This window comes from Chinchilla lanigera, unplaced genomic scaffold (genome assembly GCF_000276665.1).
Source record: "Chinchilla lanigera isolate Chin_1 unplaced genomic scaffold, ChiLan1.0 scaffold00027, whole genome shotgun sequence".
Lineage (NCBI taxonomy): Eukaryota > Metazoa > Chordata > Mammalia > Rodentia > Chinchillidae > Chinchilla > Chinchilla lanigera.
The window spans coordinates 147,366-168,164 of NW_004955428.1; positions in this window are offsets into that span (position 1 = coordinate 147,366).

The following is a 20,799-nucleotide window of genomic DNA, read 5'->3' on the forward strand; positions in this document are numbered from 1 at the left end:
AACTGGATGCAGGGGAAGACTTCTGGGGGTGAGGGGAAACTGGGCTTGAAGAGAAGGGCAGAATTTCCTCCGTGGAGAAGAGGGAGAGGCCACTGTCATGCGGAGGGAGGACAAGGCAGATTTGGGGAGCAAGCAGAGTCCGGAAGGCACACAAGTGCCTGGTTCCTTCTCGAAGATTTGAAGCACACTGCTCTTTAGTAAAATGAGCTGTTTCTAAGCATGAAAAGAATTTGGAATAGATTAATAATTATCTCTTCTGCCCTTCTCTAGCTGGTTTCTGACATAAGCTGTTTATACTTTTTGTGATTTCATTGTATAATTTATAATTATTATTATAATCATTAATGTTTGTTAACTCTACAGATTAATAGGTTAACATGTCTCTGCTTTCCATTCACGCATATATTGTGCTTTGATCATATCCGCCCTTCTGTTTGTGCTTTCTTTCCCTCCCCTCTTCCTCCCCTGCTTGGTCCATTTCCTTTTCCCCAATAGCACGGCTTTCATTTTCAGGTGATTGTCCCCACCCAAACACATTTTAAAGATGTATCCCATTTTACACATCACCAGATCAGTTCCTCAAAAACCGGGTGCAATTTGTTTTTCTGTAACACTGGCCAGTATGGCATGTTACAGGGGCAAAGGTAAAATTCTTAGGCTATCATTTTACTGAACAGTTGTCATGTGACAAAATTGTCATTTTTGGTACAGACTTAAAATGAGTAAAATGATGAGTCTCAGAGTAATAATCAGAAATCATACATACAATTATCATTGAATGCTTTTTTTCCCATCATCATTAATTCTACCAACCTTCTATCCAAACCATTTTGAGAATCCTAAGACCATTCAGCACTAGGGATTATAAGTGCAATGGAACTTTCTTGCTGATACTTGGCTGTAAACATTTAACCTTCTTTGTTCAATTATGCATCCTCATTTATACAGTAGTATACTCTAAAATTTAGAGGTCTTCAGATTTCTTTAGGCATATAGTGATTAACTTTTCTCCCTAATACAAATATTTACTAAATTTACATACAGTACCATGAATGTATGGAAAGTCCACCTATGGACTCCTTATACTTGCAAGATTTTTTTTTTTTTTTTGGTACCGGGAATTGAACTCAGGACGTTGCACTTGCCAGGCAAGAACTTATGCTGCTGAGCTATACACTCAGCCCTAGATTCCTTATACTTGATGCTAGGTGAAGAACACTGATTATGCACACAAATTAGCTACAGGTTTTGAGATTAATGAATAAGTTAAATATTCCCCTACCGGTATTAAACAAATGATTTAGTGAATATGATCATTATAATTTTAAGGAAAATAGAAAATTTTAATGTCATCCTATAGTCCACGAAGAGTAGAGAACTAAAGAAGCAATTGCTGATCATCTTTCATATATTGTATCTAAATTTTTAAGTTATGCATAGAAAACATATCTACTTTACACAAGAGTTGTTAAGGCAGGGGCAGGAAGGAGAAAAGGGAATGTAAAAAGAATTAAAATATATTGTGGACATGTACCCACTCCTCATGATAAATATAATCACTTTGTACAATAAGCATGCACTAATAAAAATAAAAATTAAAAAAATAAAAGTACACTCATTTATCACAACAAGTTAATCCTAATAATCTAAAAACATTTCAAGTGTCCTTTTAAGTTCTTGGGCTTGATAATATAATAATAAGATGTGTTAAATGCGCACTAAAATTTTCTCATAGATCTAAGTTATGTTCTAAGTGTCTGAGGAACAATGGTAGAAAATTATTACTACTTCATCTCTCCACTTATTCTGTAAATGTTTACCGTATTGTTCACTGCATGGTGAGGACAGAGCAATAAAAATGACAGTTTTTCCTCACGGGTCTTACTTTCTAGTGAGGTAAATATCTTGGTGGTAATAAGAAAATTCATCAAGACAGATAAAGAGTGACTGAGCGACTCAGAAGGAACTATTTTATAGAGATTTTCTAAAGGGATGGTATTTGCTTAGAAACGGCGGTAGGCGGGGGAGATATACCAGGCAAAGGGAAAAAATACAAAAGAAATATGTCCATATCTGAAAATAAATCAGTACTGTGTTACAAGTGACTGCCACTTTGGGTTCTAGTCCTTTCTGATGGGTTTTGTGTTCCTTGCATGTCAATCAGGCACAGTAGCTTTCTCAGGCCCAGGGTGTTATCATGGGCATGTAGTGGGCATGCTTTTATTTTCTGTTACCCAGTAGCTTTTGAACTCCTTTTCTACATTTGGAGAAATTGAAGTTTGATGAGTCCCATCTCTTTAAGGAAGAAGGCAGAAAACATCACTTTGTAGCCTCCTTTGTACAGCTGGGGCATAAGCATGTCATCTAGGCCCGGCCTATAGCTCTAGGCTATGATTCAGGAGTACATAATATGAGGATTTGGGTGCCACATGCGTTCTGGTTAGAGTGCCTCGCTAGGCATTTGGTTCATTCTGTATTTTCTCAACACCATCAGGCCTCCTCTGCTTCTCCATGCATGTGGGTGGGTTGATTGTGAGATTGATTATCTTTAGTTCACATGACTAGCTGAGATAAGTTAGCATCTCAGTATATTAGTAGCCAGGCTTGGGTCTGCTTAGCTCTGGTGCAATTAGCTGTGGCCTTGTTTAGTGCCAGATAAGGAGGAGGGAATTCTCAGAGAAGAGAGCTTAGAGATTTAGAGATAACTCAAACAGTAGCTATCTGCACATCAAGAGACATAACCTGGGTGAATGATGCCAGTGCACACCTTTTAAGGCAGAAACAGGAAGAAATAAGTAAAAATCAACATTTTTGAATGCATAGATCAAGTACGTACAGAGAACCATTTACTTGTTCATTTATACATCCTACATATGATTACTTTGAAGTCAAACTCTATCAGGCAGAGCATTAAGGATTTTTCTAAGACACATCAAAAGATATGACAGGTGTAGTTTCTTCCAAGAGGATGTTGACAGTCTTCACTAGACAATAAAAGCTTAAGCATTAGGCAGTGATGGTGGAAGAGAAAGGACAGGTTCAAGAGAAATAAATGAGAACTGTCACAGAGGACTCATAGAACTGGCAGCAGGAGCAGTTGTGTAGATCTAGCAGTAAAAATGTACTCATGGCAGATGTAGAGAAGTCAGGGTGGAAAATAATTTGGGAGCTTGGTCTTAGGTTTTGTTTTGAAGTCATGGTAAGGAGTCCAAGAAGAAAATTACCTCAGATACTTGGACATATGTAACAAAGGTCTGGGGGACAGGCAAAGGAAGAAAATGTGAATTTAGGAGCAACTGTGATACTGGAAGTTTCTGACAGGAAATTTTAAAGTGAAAATTTTGACAGCTTAACTATATAAAACTAAATATATCTCATACTCTTTGTATTTTGCCAGCCATTTTCTTTAAAAAGTCCCAGGGAATTGCACAAGTAGATAAGCATATATTAATAATATAGTCAGCTGAATATTGGACATCAGACATTCTGGGGCCCCAAAGAGGCTGATTCGGCTGTCCTTTTCCAGTCATTCCAAGACATGGTTCTGCCCCTAATTGACAGCCAGCCCACCTGGGATTTTGAAACCCCAGGGCAGGGGCAAGGTTGAGGAAAGGGCTTGGTCTCCACTAGATCCCCTGCTATCATTTGCTGGATAAGGGGTGAGGATGGAAAAATAGAAAGTGAAGGGTTGGGCCAAGGAGCCTCTTTCAGGATGGAGACTCCATGAGTGAGGTGAGGTACAGGCTCCCTGGCTTCATAAGTCAAGATATTCTAGGCGGAGTATGGTGAGGGATGTGATTGTTGTCTTTCCCTGGGGGAGAAGTCACTGCTTAGAGAGTAACTGTGTCCTCACAGGCTTCAACTGAACTTCTTCCCCCAGATTCATCAACAAGCAGCTAGGTGGATGAAACATAAGTGATTGCATTTCACACTTAAGAGGTGGTTTGATGTGTAATGAATAAGAATGCAGCATCTGGACTGTATGAAAGTCTAACTTATGTAAGTCAAGAACTTTGTGTAGCTGACACAACATTCTTCAATGAGGGAGAACTTTTAGACAAAGAGAATCTTAAAAGCACATTTTGGGGGCAATTGCACTGGGGAGTGAGTGAAAGAAAAACCAGTACAGAAGAGAAAATAAGAAGCATCTGAATTGGATTGTGGAAATCTAGTCTGATATTATCACCCTGAGCTTTATAGGATATTCAGTAGCATGCATGGCCTCTACCCAGTGGATAACAACAGCAGTCCCTCCTTGCCCTTTCCAGATCCCCAGATGTGACAATGAAAAATAGCTGTAGGTGCTGAAAGTTTTCTACTGAGCCTTGCTCAGCACCATGTAGTTCCCCAGCAGCACATGATTGAGAAATACTGGAGTAGGTAGAATGAAGGGATTTTACCTCATCTTCCAACAAAACTTTTCTTATGTCTCAACTTCTAAGTTTTGGAAGAATGACATAAGATTTGGGTAGAAATTTGGCATAGATAATCTGATGAAGTCAGAAGGTACCCTGAGCATGACCTGAATTATTTCCAAAGAAAAGTAGAAGATATATCAAACACATTGCAAATAATCTCCTTTGAGGAAATTGAATATAAGGGCAGAGAAAAGAGCTAATTAGTAGGGTCTGATTTATTATGATATTTTGGGGGAAGCATTCTGTCCACCTTTACTGGGAACAAAACTTGTAAAGAATACACTTGATACACAGAGTACATTAACCACATAGCAAGGGCGTTCCAAGGTTATTAAAACCCCATTGCTCAGTTAGGATGGAAGCCAGGCTCTGTGGGAATGACAGTCTAGCTGGAGTGTGAGGAATAGCTTTACACAAGTCGTTCTCAGGAGGAGCCTTGCTCAGCACAATGCAGTTCCGCAGCAGCACATGAAGATCCTCCAGCAGCGCCCGTGTTGACTTCAGTGCTCCATGGCTAATAGGCTGTCACCTTGGCGCACCCCGAGTCCTCAATGTCAGAGGAGTGAAGCCTGTCACTGCACGTGTTTCGGGCCTTCAGTGAAGCAGCCAACAGAGTACAGGTCTGTGGAAACCTAAACTTTCTAAATGCCCGTCAGACTCTCAAGTTTATACAGGTTTTGAAGTCTGGATGCTCAGGTCAGTAATGCAAATATGGGGTTTGATAAAGCCTGATGTAAGTTTCCATTGGAGTTCACTGCAAGTTCTCACATATGGGATCTGGTAAGATCTAAGTATTTGGAAATGTGGGGGGAGATGGTGGCGGGAGAGGAGTTCACAGGATGGTGAGGTGGATGGGGCAGCATGGGCAGCAGGTGTCACAGCTGACAAGCTCTAGTTCTGTACAAAGAGTCATTTGGTAATTGCTTTTGGAGATGTCCCCAGACTGTCATGATGATATATTGAGGTCTCCATTTTGGAGGATAAAAACCCAATGTGTTACTGTTATGTATAACAATACAAGTTTTCTGTGCCCCTTTTCTCCTTTCTTAAAATAGAATTCTTAAGTAAGGGCCACAGGTTTTCTTAGATTCCTTTTATGTGCTGTGGCATCCTATGCTATTCTGACATGAAATAAAGCTCAATGAAGTGTCAAAGCAAGACTTCAGAGAATTAAGGTGTACAACATAGAATCACTTAATCTATTAAAAATAAAGAGATTAACGTCACATCCCCATCCCAGCTTATATGTGAGTAAATGTGCTTAAAAACAGTGTAAGATAATTCCAAGAGCAATTTTTTTTGGAAATGTTAGGAAAGGGGGAGCCATGTGAAGGTCCACATTAAAAAAAAAACCACAGAATATGAAGAGGGAACCCATAGAGGCCAGATTTTAGAACCAAGGGCATGCACTGAATTTTGTAAGTGGATTTGGTTGAACCTTGGAGCCATACAACAAGCTGCGAAGCAAACAGACCTCGGGACTGCTTCTGATTTGGCATTCTTTTGAGACTTTACAAAACAGTAATTAGGAAGGAAGAATTGGAAGCAAAATAAACCACAGCATAGCTCTGCAGCAATAGTTTCTATTGTTAAGCCAGACATTACAAATATGATGAAGCTAGAGATTCAACAGATGTCATTAGCCTCTTTCTTGGCAAGCACTTATCAAGCCGAGAGTATAAGCTGAGCTTTTCTTTCAAGGGGAAGCAGTCTGCCTGCCAGCAGTTCCTTCCTGTCAGACCACAAATCAACAATTGCTACATCAATGAAAAGTTTCTACTCAATTTATAAATTCTTGGGTAAAATATTATTTTTTTCTAGAATTAAAAATGTCTTTTAAAAAAACACAAAGTATAAATGGTCCCCGTGGGATCCACTGAAGCAATCCACTGTCAGATTCACGTCTCATAGACCCTTGAGAAAAAACGGAAGCAGGTTTGCTAGGCATCCTTTTGAATGACATTGTAAGTGACAAAAATTAAAAATGGTGGCATAGGTCATGGATGAATTGTGCTCAGCAGCAGCATGAACTGAGGTACTGCCTGCAGCCATGGAAAATGACGGTTTAAAATACTTTTTATTAAAATGAAAAGAGTTTCTGAAGATTTTAGACTATGTCAGCGATTTAATGAATTATACTGTTGCATTATTGGACCTCGGATGCTATTAGATGGTGATCAGAAGGGTTCATATAAAGAAGGAAATGTGACTGGGGGAGTTATACAAATGCTATCTTGGCTTTGGTCTTTTGTGTCTTTCGGTCACTCTTCTTCCTCTTCTTTAGTGAACAATAAAAGGCATTCAAATGACACAAGGCTGCTTACTGTGAATCCCTCTCCTGCTTTCTTTTCCTTCTTCTTTCTCCTTCCACATCTATGATTCCACCTTCCTTATTTTTGCTCCTTTGTGTATACGTGCCCTTCCCTCCTTCCTTCCTTTCTCTCTTTCTTTTCCTCCTTGTCTCATCCCATCCTCCTTCTTTTCTGTGGTACTGGGATTGAACTCAGGGCCTTTACACTGACCTACAGTCCTAGCTGGATTTTTTTTTTTTTTTGTATTTTTTATTGAGACAGGGTCTCACTAAGTCATTCAGTTGCCCAGGTTGGACTTAAACTTGTGATATTCCTGCTTCAGTTTCCAAAAGACTGGTTAGTATTTGCTATGTGTTCTGCTTTTAATATATAAAATATAAAGGATGATTATTTAGTAAGCAGCATCCACAGAGGGGTTTCTCAATACATTTCTGTCTTCACTGGAGCTCTAGAGTCAAACCTGGTGGACTCATGGAGGGTTGTGACAAAATCTTAAGGTAACGCTTCACACCCATATCTTTCATGGATAAAGGTGAAAAATGCGTGATCTCTGAGGGACAAATGTCCCTACAGAGAAGAGGAGGACTGCCTCATAAGAGAAGGTGTGCAATGGCTGTGTGCAGGAGCCCAGCAGGGCTCACAGTAGGTCCACAATCTGCTGCCAGAGGAGAGGAACCTGTGCTCTGGGAGGCGGGCGAGACAATCAAGGAATGCAGAGGGGCTGTGTTAAGGCAAAGTGAGGCTATCAGTTGTCTCTAGAACTGTTTCTTTACTCTTACAAGTTTCCCCCTACTATTTAAGCCTGGAGAAGGAGGCAGTGATTAACTCTGATTGTCTTTTCATTCAGGTACCTCTCCTTGCTTCAAAAATGGTGAAAATTTTTGACAGAGCATTTCCTGTGATGGGAATTTGCTAACTTGACTAGGTTATGGTTCCTGGTGTGTGGTGAAACACCAGTACAGTCATTTCTGTGAAGACACTTGTACATAGAAGATCACCATGGCATAATCAGTTGACTCTGAGTAAAGCAGACAGCTCTCTTTTATGTGGCTGTCCTCAATCCATTAGTTGAAGGTCTCAAGAGCAAAGATTAGAATTCGCTCCAAGAAAAGGAATTCTGCCCCAGGATCTCATATGGAAACTCTGCTGGAGCCTCCCACCTGCTGACTGGCCTGCCCATTTTAGATTGAAGACTGTAACTTTGATTCTTAGCTGAATTTCTGGCCTGCCTTGCAGATTTGACAAACCTCACAGTAGTATGAGCCAACAAATATCTCTGTCTCATCTGTCTGTCTCCATATTGGTTGTTTCTATTTTTCTGAAGAATTTCTACTAATACAGTCACCTTATTTTTTCTGTCTGCTCTGGCACATGAAATTTCTCCAGATATAGGTATCTTATAATATCTTGTATCTTAATTACACTTAATCATTATTGGCAGGTTTGGACCCTGACTTCATATTTTGTTCTCTTGTTTTAATCCAGTAAGAAGCAACTGTTGTAACTTTTGCAACAGAAATTCTCTGTGGAGGGAGATTTATTCCTCAGTGAAACTGATGACCAATTTTGATCTTATCTAGTTTGCTCAAAAAGCTTTCATGAAAATTTAAACCCAGATCGTTCATGAAAGAAGTACAGTGGACAAAAGGGAATAATAAATATTCTATGTTTACTAAACTGACCCAACATTTAAAATTGCTGGAAAATACTAGAAAGAATTAAAGATACTAAACAAAGCTAAGGAATGTTTTATGTAATACATCTCATATCCATTTAAGATCCTTTAAAGGAAAACTTGACTTTTATTTTTTTTTATTTTTTATTTTTTGGTTTTTCTCCGGTACCAGGAACCGAACTCATGACGTTGCGCTTGCCAGGCAGGCGCTTTGCTGCTGAGCTAAATCCCCAGCCCCTGGAAAACCTGACTTTTAAAAGTGACAAATGAGAATGTAAATTCATAGCACATATTGTGAAATACGAAGAAACTGTTCAAAAGGAAAAAGGAAATTGGGAGGGGGAGGAGAAAGGAAAGAAAGGAAAGAAAAAATGAGAAAAGAAAGATAAAATGAAAACCAGCTTTGTGAATGGAGAGGGGAAGGGGGTTTGAAAAACAGGGGTGGCAATGGGGAAAAAAGGAAGCACCATATATCATGTGCAGACACAAATCCCTATAATGAATGTGTTCATTATATAAACCTAAATTGTACCAAGAAATTTAAAGTTAAAAAAGTGATACATTTGGAAATGTTCATTAAAATGTTAGGATCTAGCAATGTATTTTTCTTGAGCCAAGGATCAAGTTTTATAAACTTTTACTCTGTGATTTACAAATCTTAGATTTATGAAATAGAGCTAATTTCATCTTTATATAGATAGCAAAACAAAGAGAACATAATTAAACCACAATATTTATAAGATAAAACTTCACATCTGTCAACTTGCACTTTAAAGTCTCACATAGGTTCTCCATAGATTGTTGTGGTTCATTTCTAGGTGTCCCCCCCAAAGCTTCATGCACTCACAGGTAGAGCTTTTAAGAGGTGGCTGGATCATGGGTATGTGATACTTAGAGTAAGGGTGTTTGGTACTGGATTGGTTCACTATTTGGTTTAGCATAGTGTGGCTGAATGGATTTACCTACTTAGTGTGGCTGTCATCAGTCAATAGGCTTCTAGCCTAGAAGGAATATAAAGGGAAAGGAAGGCTCCCTGCACCTGCTTTTCTGCCTGTCCTGCCATGAACTGTTTCTCCTCTGCCATGCTGACCTGCTGTGGAGCCAGCCAACTATGGGCTGAAAGCTCTACAAACAGTAAACTAGAAGAAACCTTTCCTCTTTTAACTTTGGGTGTCAGGTATTTTGTCTCGGCAATGACCAAAGTAGCTAAGATACTACCTCAGCAGTGTGGAAATTGTTGGATTGTATCAGAGTTCCAGGGCCAATTTAAAACACTTCATCATAACCAACTTCTCCTTTGTCACAGTCATGCACCACATTCTATGTTCTTCCATCTTTTTCAGCTCATTATGCTCATCAGACAACGTTCTCATCAGCTCTTCAATCTTCTGTAAACCTCTGCATTTCCTGGAACTCCATATACTGGCTGTGTAAATTATTTTTCCTTGGTAGAAATTAAATATACTAACGAACACGGATTAACATTTTCTGTTACCTCTGAATGAATGTTTCTAGATCAGTGGAGGGAACTTTGCAGAAAATATATTAGCAACCAATTGCTTGCTCAAACTGAGCAAACCAATCCATGACATCTACTCTCAAATTTTGAGCTTGACAGAACTGGAAGCTAGAGGGTGAGCTTTTCATAAACGTTAGTTAAATGGTCTCTACCCTTTTCCCAGTTGTTACTTTTGTCGTGTCAGCTATTATAAGTAATAAATGTTATTGTACAGTCACCCACTCCCTCAGTTTACACCTTTGATGATTCTACAACAAATAGAGTCCGAATTGACTCTGATAAAGATATGTGATATTAGCTCGCAAATGAAAATAATAGTGTAGACCTAAAAATCTGATAATCTGCCTATCCTATAAAAGTTACTTTGCCTGGGTGAATGAACACCAGTAGAACTGGATGCTGTATTTCTCTACAGTTGGTTCAGCCATAGATGATAAACTGCAGTGACCCATCAGCTGAAGATTGTCCATGACTGTGGTAAGTTAGATCCTCACCAGACCCAGTTGAAGAGAATTCTGTGGGACTTTTGGTTCTTAGGGACTGTTGATTTCCTGTGAATTCAGTGGAGACTCAGGATTAGAGGAAAGATACTACAAAACACCAGGAATCTGACATTCAAACATCCAAAGACTGGAGACAGACGGTTCCAAGAAAATGAGGGAGGAAAGGGAGATAAAGATGACAGAGGTAGCTTTCATACAAAACAGTCAGTTATGTACTGAATGGAAGATTGCTGTAAAGATTACACATGCTTGGTTACTTACTGGTTTTTTTTTTAAAAAGTATTGGGGATTGAACTCAGGGCCTTTACACTGAGCTATATCCCTGGTCCTTTTTATTTTTTATTTTAAGGCAAGGTCTTGCTGAATCACTAAATTGAGCAGGCAGGGCTCAAACTTCTGATTTTCCTGCCTCAACCTCCCAGAGTTCCGGGATTACAAGCATGTGCCATCATACCCAACTACCAAATATCTTCTCTTAATAGTGACATGAAAATCTTGGAGGAAGAAAAGATATTTTAGTGATTCTAGAGTCTAGCAAACAAAAGACTTTATTGTTTGTCTTGGGCAGAAGGGGGCAAAACTAAAAAATACACATTTGCTGTCTCCCAGCTTCAGTGGATTAGGATCAAGGCATGGCCTAGCTGGAACCTTAGCTCACAGTCTCAAAAGACAAAATGAAGCTGCTTGTTAGTTGGACTGCATTCACATCTGAAGACTTAATAAGGGAGAATCTGCCTAAAATTTATTCACATGGTTGGCAGACTTGATTTTCTGTGACTGTGCAACTAAGGATTCTAACAGCTTCTTATTAGCTCTGGCTACCCTTAGCTTCTATCTTTAGCTTCTATAGGCTACCCTTAGCTTCTAGAAGCTTCCTACCTTCCCCTGTCATGTGGGTCTTTCAGTGGGTAAACAGATAATTTACAACATGGACTATGTGGTTTTTCAAGGCCAGAGGAGAATTGTCCTAGTGCACACTAGCAAGATGTAGATCTTTCCTCTCTCCTTTTCTCCCTCCCTTCCCCCCTCTTTCATATGCACACAGTTACGTTCACACATGTGTTGTCCTAATCACTTTTTCATTCTTCTGACACAATTTTGGACACTTACAATTTAAAGGAAGAGAGGTTTATTTTGGCTCACCTTTTCAGTCCATAGGCAGCTAGCTCCAAGGCAGGATAGCATGGCAATGGGGTATAATGGACCAAATGCTGCTCAACTCATGATGTTGAGGAAGCAGAGTAAAGGGAAGAGTGTGGGGATGGACATATACCCTTCCAGGCCATGCTCCCAGAAACCTGCCTCCAGATCAGGCCTCACCTCCCAACACCAAGCCAGCTGTAGCACTTCTATAATTTAATCATCATTCACAAGCCCTGGGGGGACCATGGACTGAAATCTCTAAAAGCATGATCCAACATAAAGCTTTCCTTCTTTTAGACTGATTATCTCAAATATTTTGCCACAGTAACAGAAGGCTAACACACCAATCTTCTAGGGGTACTTGCTTTCCATTTAATGCAACACACACACACACACACACACACACACACACACACACCTCTTTTTTCCTAACAAAAGAGTTCACAGGAAAGAAAAATTGAAGCTGCAGAGAAAAATCAGTTGGAAGCATGAAAGGTGAAATTATGTAAAAATGCATCACCCTTTTATGCCTAATTAATCACAGAAAATGGATCTGCCAGAATGAAGTCACTTTATCAGAAAACAGCCCCATTTCTCATAACAGGATACAGTGTTACCAAGACCAGCTAACGTGGTTCTACATTAGAATGTGAGAGACAAAAAATATTGGATGTGTATAAAACTGTATTTAATGGTTAATAAAATTGGAATGCGTTGTACCTAGAAAGATCCCCTTCACGTGAGGACTTGTATTAACATTAAGGATGATTTCTAAGTAATTTTTGATCATTTTACAGTGTAATTTTTTAGATAAAAGAGAACGGTACAGCTGTCCAAATGCTATACAGACTTCAGAGTCTATTAACTGAGGTCACAATTGAGCGGTAGTTCTAGATCTTTCATTTTGAGCAAGAGATGAAAGAATTGTCTGGCATCTGATAAAATTTAAATTTAGTCAACTATGAATTTGTTGAAATTATTATTTTTCAAAGTTATTTAAATATGAGTTTTTTTTTTCTTTTATTGCAACACTTTTTAACTGCTAGTTTTGTAGGGCCCTATTCAGGCAATATAGCACTTACGTTATTTTGAATTCATATCAGAACTATTCCAGGAAAAATTCTATCAATGCCTTTCAAACCTACACCAAAACACTCCTCAGGGCATCTAAGAAAGAACATGTCTTGAGAAGGGACAGAGACCATGGCCTGGAGCACTGCTAAAGGTTATGAGCTTTGAAGTCTTAGAGACATATTAAAAATTCCCTGTGAATCTTGTATTCTCCTTCATAACATAAGTACTTGTATTAATATAGAAGTAAAATTCTGCTCAGGAAATATGTGCCAAAGTTTCTGAGTCTTCCCACAACCCTAGATCATGGGTCAAGCTCTTGTATTAAATGAAGAGTGTTACTTAGAATGAGTACTAATGAAGCAATGAAGTCTTATAAAGGAGCAGATCACAGCCTTTGGTTACTGAGCTCCTATAGTGCATTGCAACCAACATTTCTTACCTTGTAACAATTATAAACTTGAAACAAGTGATTCATACATATTTAGAAAATGCCAAGTGGAAATGCATTTTTAAAAGCAATTCAATTGCTTTCCTATAAATTGCCACTTGGTCTTCACTCTTTCTACTGAAATAAATGGTTCTCCAAAGCTGTAACTAATGAGAGTAAATACCAAGAAGTCCTGAATTCTCAAAACTGGAGGGAAGGTTCTCACACCTAGGTGTATACTCAAAAGAAATGTGGACTTCTTTTTTGAGAGGACGAAATACTCTAAAATAGAGTGAACATGCATGAATAAAAAAAATCTAGAAATTTTTTTTCTTCTTCATTTTGTTAATGTGAAGGATCATGTTTATTGATTTGTGAACACTATATTCACAGATGGAAATAATTAATATTGCTCAAGTGTCTACACTACTCAATGTGATTGATAGAGTCAATGTGATTTCTTTCACAATTCCAATATAATTCTTTATAGAAATATGGAACTACAACAGACCTTGACTAGTGTCTTAGATAGTGTCTTGTTGCTGAGACACAGTACCTGACACCCACAATTTACAAAAGGAAGGGCTTATTTGCCTCACAGTTTGTAGTGATTTCAGTGCATAATTGGCTGGCTCCAAGGTAGCATGGCATGGCAGAGGGACATCACAGAGGAGAATTGCTTATGTCATGGCAAGCATGCAGGTAGGCAGGCAAGGAGGCTGGGGCGGGGGGACAGAGAGAGAGAGAGAGAGAGTTATCAAGGGAGGAGGGAGAGAGTTAGATACTTCCAGGCCATGTCCCTAGTGACTCACTTCCTCTGACCAGACTTTACCTCCCAACATCACATTTAGCTATAAACTCATCATGGACTAATCCAGTAGTATGGATCACACCACTGTGATCCAATCACCACCCTAAAACCCCACCTACGAGCACATAAGACACTGGGGAGAAATTTAGATGTAAAGCACAACACTACTTGACTTTAAAAGAAACTACACAACTACAGAAATGAAACAGATACATATACCAATGGAACACAATAGCTCAGTAATACATAAATAAATGTATTTGTGGCAGATTGATTTTTGACAAGGGTGTCAAGAGTCCATGATGAAATATTATGATGAAAGACAATCTCTTCAATAAATGATGTAGGTAAAGTTGTGTATCTATAAGCAGAATAAGAAAATTAGACATTTTTCTCTTATCGAATACAAAAATCAACTAAATGTGTGCCAAACCACCATGGTGCTGGCACAACAGACATATGGATAAGTGGAATAGAACAGAAGATGTAGAAACAACCACAGACACATTTAGTCAGTTGATCTTTGACAAAGGGACCAAAGCATATGCTAGAGGAAAGATAGTCTCTTCAGCTGGTTCTGGGAAGATTGGCTATGCACATGCAGAAGATTGAAGCTAGACCTATATTGCTCACCATGCACTAAACTAAAATCAAAATGGCTCAGAGATTTAAATATTAAAACAAAAACACTTCACCTGCTAGAGTTAAAATGGTTAAAGCTCTTAAAATTATAGGTGTAGGTAAGCACCCACTTTGGCAGCATATATACATAGGTGTAGGCAAGGACTTTCTGAACAGAACCTTAACTATACAAGAAGAACATCAAGAATCAACAAATGGGTTCATATCACATTAAAAAGCTTCAGCACATGAGGGCTGGGGATTTAGCTCACTGGCAAAGCGCCTGCCTGGCAAGCACAAGGTCGTGAGTTCGGTTCCCGGTACCAGAGGAAAAAAAAAAAAAAAAAAAAAGCTTCAGCACAGCAAAGGAAATAATCAACAGAAGGAATAGACAACCTACAGAATGGGAAATTTTACTAGCTACATCTTGGACAGATGACTAATATGTAGAATCTGTAAAGAACTCTAAAAAAAATTAGACTCCTGAAAATGAAAGACATGGACAAAAAATAGGCAACTGAAATGAATAGGCAGTTTTCAGAAATACAAATGGCCTAAATACATAATGGCATAAATACACTAAAGAATGTTCAACATTTCTGTTAGAAAAATGCAAATTAAAACAACATTGAAATTTCATGTCACTCCAGAAAGAAAATTGTCATCAAGAAATCAAATAATAAGAAACAATGTGAGGCTACAGTAAAAAGTAACTGTCCTACCTTGTTGGTAGAAAGATCGACTAGCACAGCCACTGTGGAAATCAGTATGGAGTTTTCTCAAAAAACTTAAAACAGAAATTCCACCTGACCCAACTATTCCCCTGTCAGGTAATATCTTTCTGAAAAAGTTAAAGACATCATGTTGTAATACATGCATACCTATGTTTATAGCAACATACTTCATAATAGCCAAACCTTAGAAGCAGCCCGTATGTCTATGACATATGAATGATAAAGAAGTTGTGGTATTTATGCACACCTTGTGGAATATTGCTCTTTCTTATAGAAGGATACATTTGCATTGTTTGTAGGAAAATGGATGCACCTTGAAACTATAGTATTAAGAGAAATAAGCCAGACCCACAAGCTTAAGTATTGTACGGTTTCTGTTATATGAGAAAGCCAAAATATAAACGAACTAAAGAATAAAATAAAAAGATAGATAAAAGGAAATAAGGAGGTATGTCTTCTGCAAATGGAAAAGGAGATGGAAGGAGAGGGGATTTTAGAAAGAATTAAGATGTGTCATGTATATGTATCAAAAAAAGAACCCAAGATGAAAGTAGTCATTATGTATCACAAATATGTGTAAATGAATAAGTAGAAGGTCAAAATATTTACAATCAGAACAAACCTAGAAAAGCTAAGGACTATAGATAAAATGTGAAATGACATTTTAAAATGTTAATCTCATCTCCCACTGTGTGCAAACTTCATAAGTAACAAGAGTGTAACAATGACTAAAAGATGTGTGCTGCTCCAGAAGTAAACACTGTGTTCTGTTGGAAGCCTAACTACTTCCTCTTATGTCTGACCAAAAAAATCAACTAAATGTAAGACAAAAGTATGACACTACTAGAAGGCAATATTGTGGAAATGCTGCATGTCATTGGTTTGGGCAAAGATTTCTCAAACAAGATCTGCAAAAATAGATAAGTGGGACTACTTCAAATTAAAGAATTTTGACACAGCAAAGGAAATGATCAATACAGTGAAGAGACAACCCATAGAAAAAGTGAAAAGTATTTGTGAATAATACATTGAACAAGAGTTTTGTCTCCTGAATCTAAAAGAATCACAAACAACTCAATAGCAAAAATAACAAAAACCCACCATAATTCAATACAGTAATTCAGTTATAATAGGCAAAAGGCCTACACAGATATTTCTTAAGACATACAAATGGCCACAAAGACATGAACAAAGTGCTCAGTAAAATTAATCACCTGAAAAATGCAAATAAAATCTATAACAAGATGATATCACACCATTGTTAGAATGGCTACTATCAAAAATACCAAAAATGTTCTGGTGAGGATATGAAGAACTCTTATACACCACTGGTGTACATTCAAATTAGTGTAGCCATATGGAAAAACATTGTCATCCTTAAAAAATTAAAAATAGAGCTACTGTGTGATCCAGCAGTGTCAAGCAAACATCTGCATGTCTGTGTTTATTGTAGCATTTTCACAATAACCAAGAAGATGAATCAACCTTAATTCAATCAAGGAATAAAGAAAATATGGTGTAAACACAAGGCACAATAATATTTAGTCATAAAAAGGATGAAATCCTGTCACTTGCAACAATAGGCCAGAGTCTGAAGGACACTATATTAAGTGAAATAAGCCAGGCACAGAAAGACGAACACCATATGCAGCACTGTGGAATATGAGAAAGCTGGTATCCCAGAAGCATAGCAGGACAGTGGTTACCACAGGCTTGGGAAAGCAGGAAGGAGAGGGACTGGGGAGAGATTGATCAGTGGGTTCAATGTTAGAATTAGGTGGAAGAATGGACTCTGTGCTCATAAAACACATTTTGGGTGAATATAGCTAACAAATGCATTATATATTTCAAATAGGTAAAAGAGAAGATTTTGAATGTTTTTACAATAAAGAATTGGAAAACATTTAAGGAGATGGGTATGGCAATTTATCTGATTTTATCATTACACAATATATACTTGTATCAAAGTTTCATATTATCTGCCCCATAAATATGTGCAATTATTATGAGCCAGTAGAATTTAAAAATAAAAATCCTTTTAAAAAAATGAAATAAAATTTAATAATAAATGCTAGAATTATTTCATACTGTCCTTGACTATGCATTGACAAAAATTAATCACTTTTTACTATCCCTTTATTATACTCAATTATATTGTTTCTTCAGCACACTCATATTTACCAAGCAATATATAGATCATATATGCTAATGTTTCTCAGAAAGACTAAGTTGTCTTTTCTCCACAATGTAGGTTAATGGTGACTGAAACTTTTTCTTGAACTACTCTCCACGATAATAATTCACGTAGGTGTACTGGGATCCTACTAACTTTATAATAGGAAATCAGTATCATTTTAAAAATTTTACCATTGGCAGGACCTTTAGAAATGAGCTATTTTGTAGATGAAGACCAGCCTTCAGTCAGTGGTCACCAATAGGGACTAGAACTTGGACCGATACTTATATCCCTTGTTTCCCAGGCCTGGTCCCACATGCATAATTTTGTTAGTGTCTCATCATACCTTGTGAGCTAGAAAGGACCTGACATCTCTATTTTAGAAAGAGGTTCAAAAATATGATAAGATTTGCCAATACTGTGGGGCTAGAAAATATTAGATCTAGAACGAGAACTTCATGGTCAATATTTTCCAAGCTGAACTCACTCTCTGCCATCCCATGTTACCCATGCCTGTGCCATTCTTGACTTCCTATTTCACCCTTTCAAGCTCAAGAATCATTGATTCCAACTCTTATAATTTAAAAAAAAACTATTTACTTCTCCTCACCCTTACTGCCACCACCTGTTTATATCAATACTATTTCTCACTTTCTTTTACGACCATCTCCCTTCTTTTACTTTTGTGCCTGCAATGTTTCTCTGTACTGTAAACACAATTATAAGAGCAAAGCACGTGGTGAGTGCCATGGTCTGAATGTTTGTTCTTCTCCAGAATTCAGACATTGAAGTCTTAGCTTCCAAAGTGATGGTATTGAATGGTGAGGCCTCTGGAAGGTGGCCAGGTCATGAGGGAAGAGTCATCACTAGTGAGTTTACTGCCTTTATAAAAGAGATCAGAGAGAGACTCCTTGTCCCTTTCATTATGTGAGGAAAGTCACCAGGAAATGGGTCTTCATCAGATGCCAAATCTGATGAATCTCAGCCTCCAGAACTACGAGAAATGAGTTCTTGTTTTAATAAGCCCCACTGCTTATAATATTTTTTATAGCAGCATGGACAGACTGAATCAGTGGGGATGTCACCACTGTGGCACAAACTTGCTGTTTCTTCATTTCACAGAGATGAAGTCCATGAACAGCATTTAGGATACCCCAAGTGGTTTGGAGCCTACTCACCTGCTTAGCTTCTGCTGTACACTGTGTTCTCTCGGCAACAATCAGAGTGAATTCAAATTGTTCTCCAAGTTTCCTCTACTCTTTTTCCCTTTCTCCCACTGCACTGTTCCTTCTCCTTTCCCCTTTGCTTGCCTAACTCCTACTCATGCAAGTCCCAGTGCAGTGGTCACTTTCTGGGGAAACTTTCCTTGAGTCCTCAATGACAGATAAGAGATCTCAATCACTTGTTCTCATTGCGGCTGAAGTTTACTCTAATATAGTACTTACTCTGTTGTAATTTATCACCTGTCAGACTACATATGTTTCTTGGAAGGCAAGACTGTGTCTTCTTCTGCAATGTCCCAGGGCATTTATTGTATAGTAGGTACTCAACAAATATTTGTTAGTTGAAAATGAAGCTACGGTAAAGGCAGAGTAGTACTCTGCTCTATAGAGTGAGTCCACTTTCTGGTTGTTTCTTTACAAATTGATGATAACCATATTCTGAATACTAAACACTAAAATTGAGCAAGTGTTTTTCCTTTATAAAATTTAAGTGACACCGTAATACTATCCACAGTATGTGTTTTGAGGGGCTTTAAATTAGCTACATTTCCATGCCAGAGATGGAAATATTTTTAATTAAGCTTATTGGTACATTTTAGATATACATAATGATCCATTCATTATAGAGAATTTACTCCTGTACATGATTTATATTGATTCTTCTTTTTCCCCCATTTTCCTTCCCCTCCCTTCAACTCCTCTTACCCTCCTTATTTACAAAAGCTTTGTTTCCATTTTTTCCTTCTTTTCTCATTGCTTTTCTTTTTCCTTCCTTCCTCTTCCCCTCTGCCTTCCCTAGTTCCCCTTCCCATTTGAATATCTTTTTTCAATTTCACAATATGTATTATAAATTTTGGTCATTATTTACGCTTTTGGTTTTTCACGTCAGAGAAGTAATGTGATATTTACACATGTGTCCAATTGGTTTCACTTAAGAGTATGGTCTCCAGGTGCACACCTTTACCTAGAAATATCCCAGGTTTATCCTTTTTTAGGGGAGGGTAGTATTCATTGTACTAAAAACCCCACCTCTTCTTTACCCATTTGTTGATTGATGGGTATTTTTGTTTCCAAGATATAGCTGTTATAAAATGTGCTTCTATAAACATGGGTATGCATATATCACTGTGATACGATGCTTTCAATTCTTTTGGGAAGATACTAAGAAGGGGAATAGCTGGGTAAAATTTAATCTTTAGTTTTAGTTTTTATAGGAGTCTTCACAATGATTTCCACAGTGGTTGCACCAGTCTACATTCCCACCAATGGTGGAGAAGGCCTGCTTTTCCCCCATAGCTTACCAATATTTGCTTTTGGTTTATTTCTTGATAAAATTCATTCAAATAACAAACTCACAGAGAAAGAAACTAGGAAAGCCATGCCATTCTCAATAGTTTAAACAAATAAAATACTCAGGCATCAATCTAACAAAGGAAGTAAAAGATCTTTACACTGAAAACTACAGTACTCTGAAAAAGCAGATGGAAGGGGATATCAGAAAATGGAAAGCTATCCTTTGCTCTTGGGTAGGAAGAACCAATAGAGTGAAAATAGCCATAGTCCCAAAATTGTTATACAGATTTAATGCAATTCCAATCAAAATACCAATAGCATAACTCATAAAATTAAACAAAATAATTCCAAAAATCATTTGGGACCAAGAGAGATCTAGACTAGCAGAAACAACTCTGGGTAGCAAAGGCAAGGCAGGGGGCATCACAACCCCTGACTTCAAACTATACTACAAATCTACTGTGATAAAATCAGTATGGTACTGGCAGAAAACAGATGCAAATGTTTGAGGCATCCCATATTTTTTCATATCCTTTTTAGAACTCAATAGAACTGATTGATTAAATCAGCCATCCTGCAGAAACTGTCAGAATTTTGAAGTGTATCCATTCAACTAGCTTTTATACTGTGATATATTAAAAGTCTGATTTATACATACTCTTGAATTGCATATTAGATTTTCTCAACATATACTTGTTGGTAATTCTTATGTTATCAACTCAGAAAAATTAGTCCCCAAAGCACTTTTAACTTCAGTCATTCACCTAGCCTATCTGTACTTAACTCCTCAGATTATACAAAATCATTATTTTTAGGACTGCTGCTTTTAGTTCCACATTCTAAATACTTGTCAGGATTTTACAGGTTCAA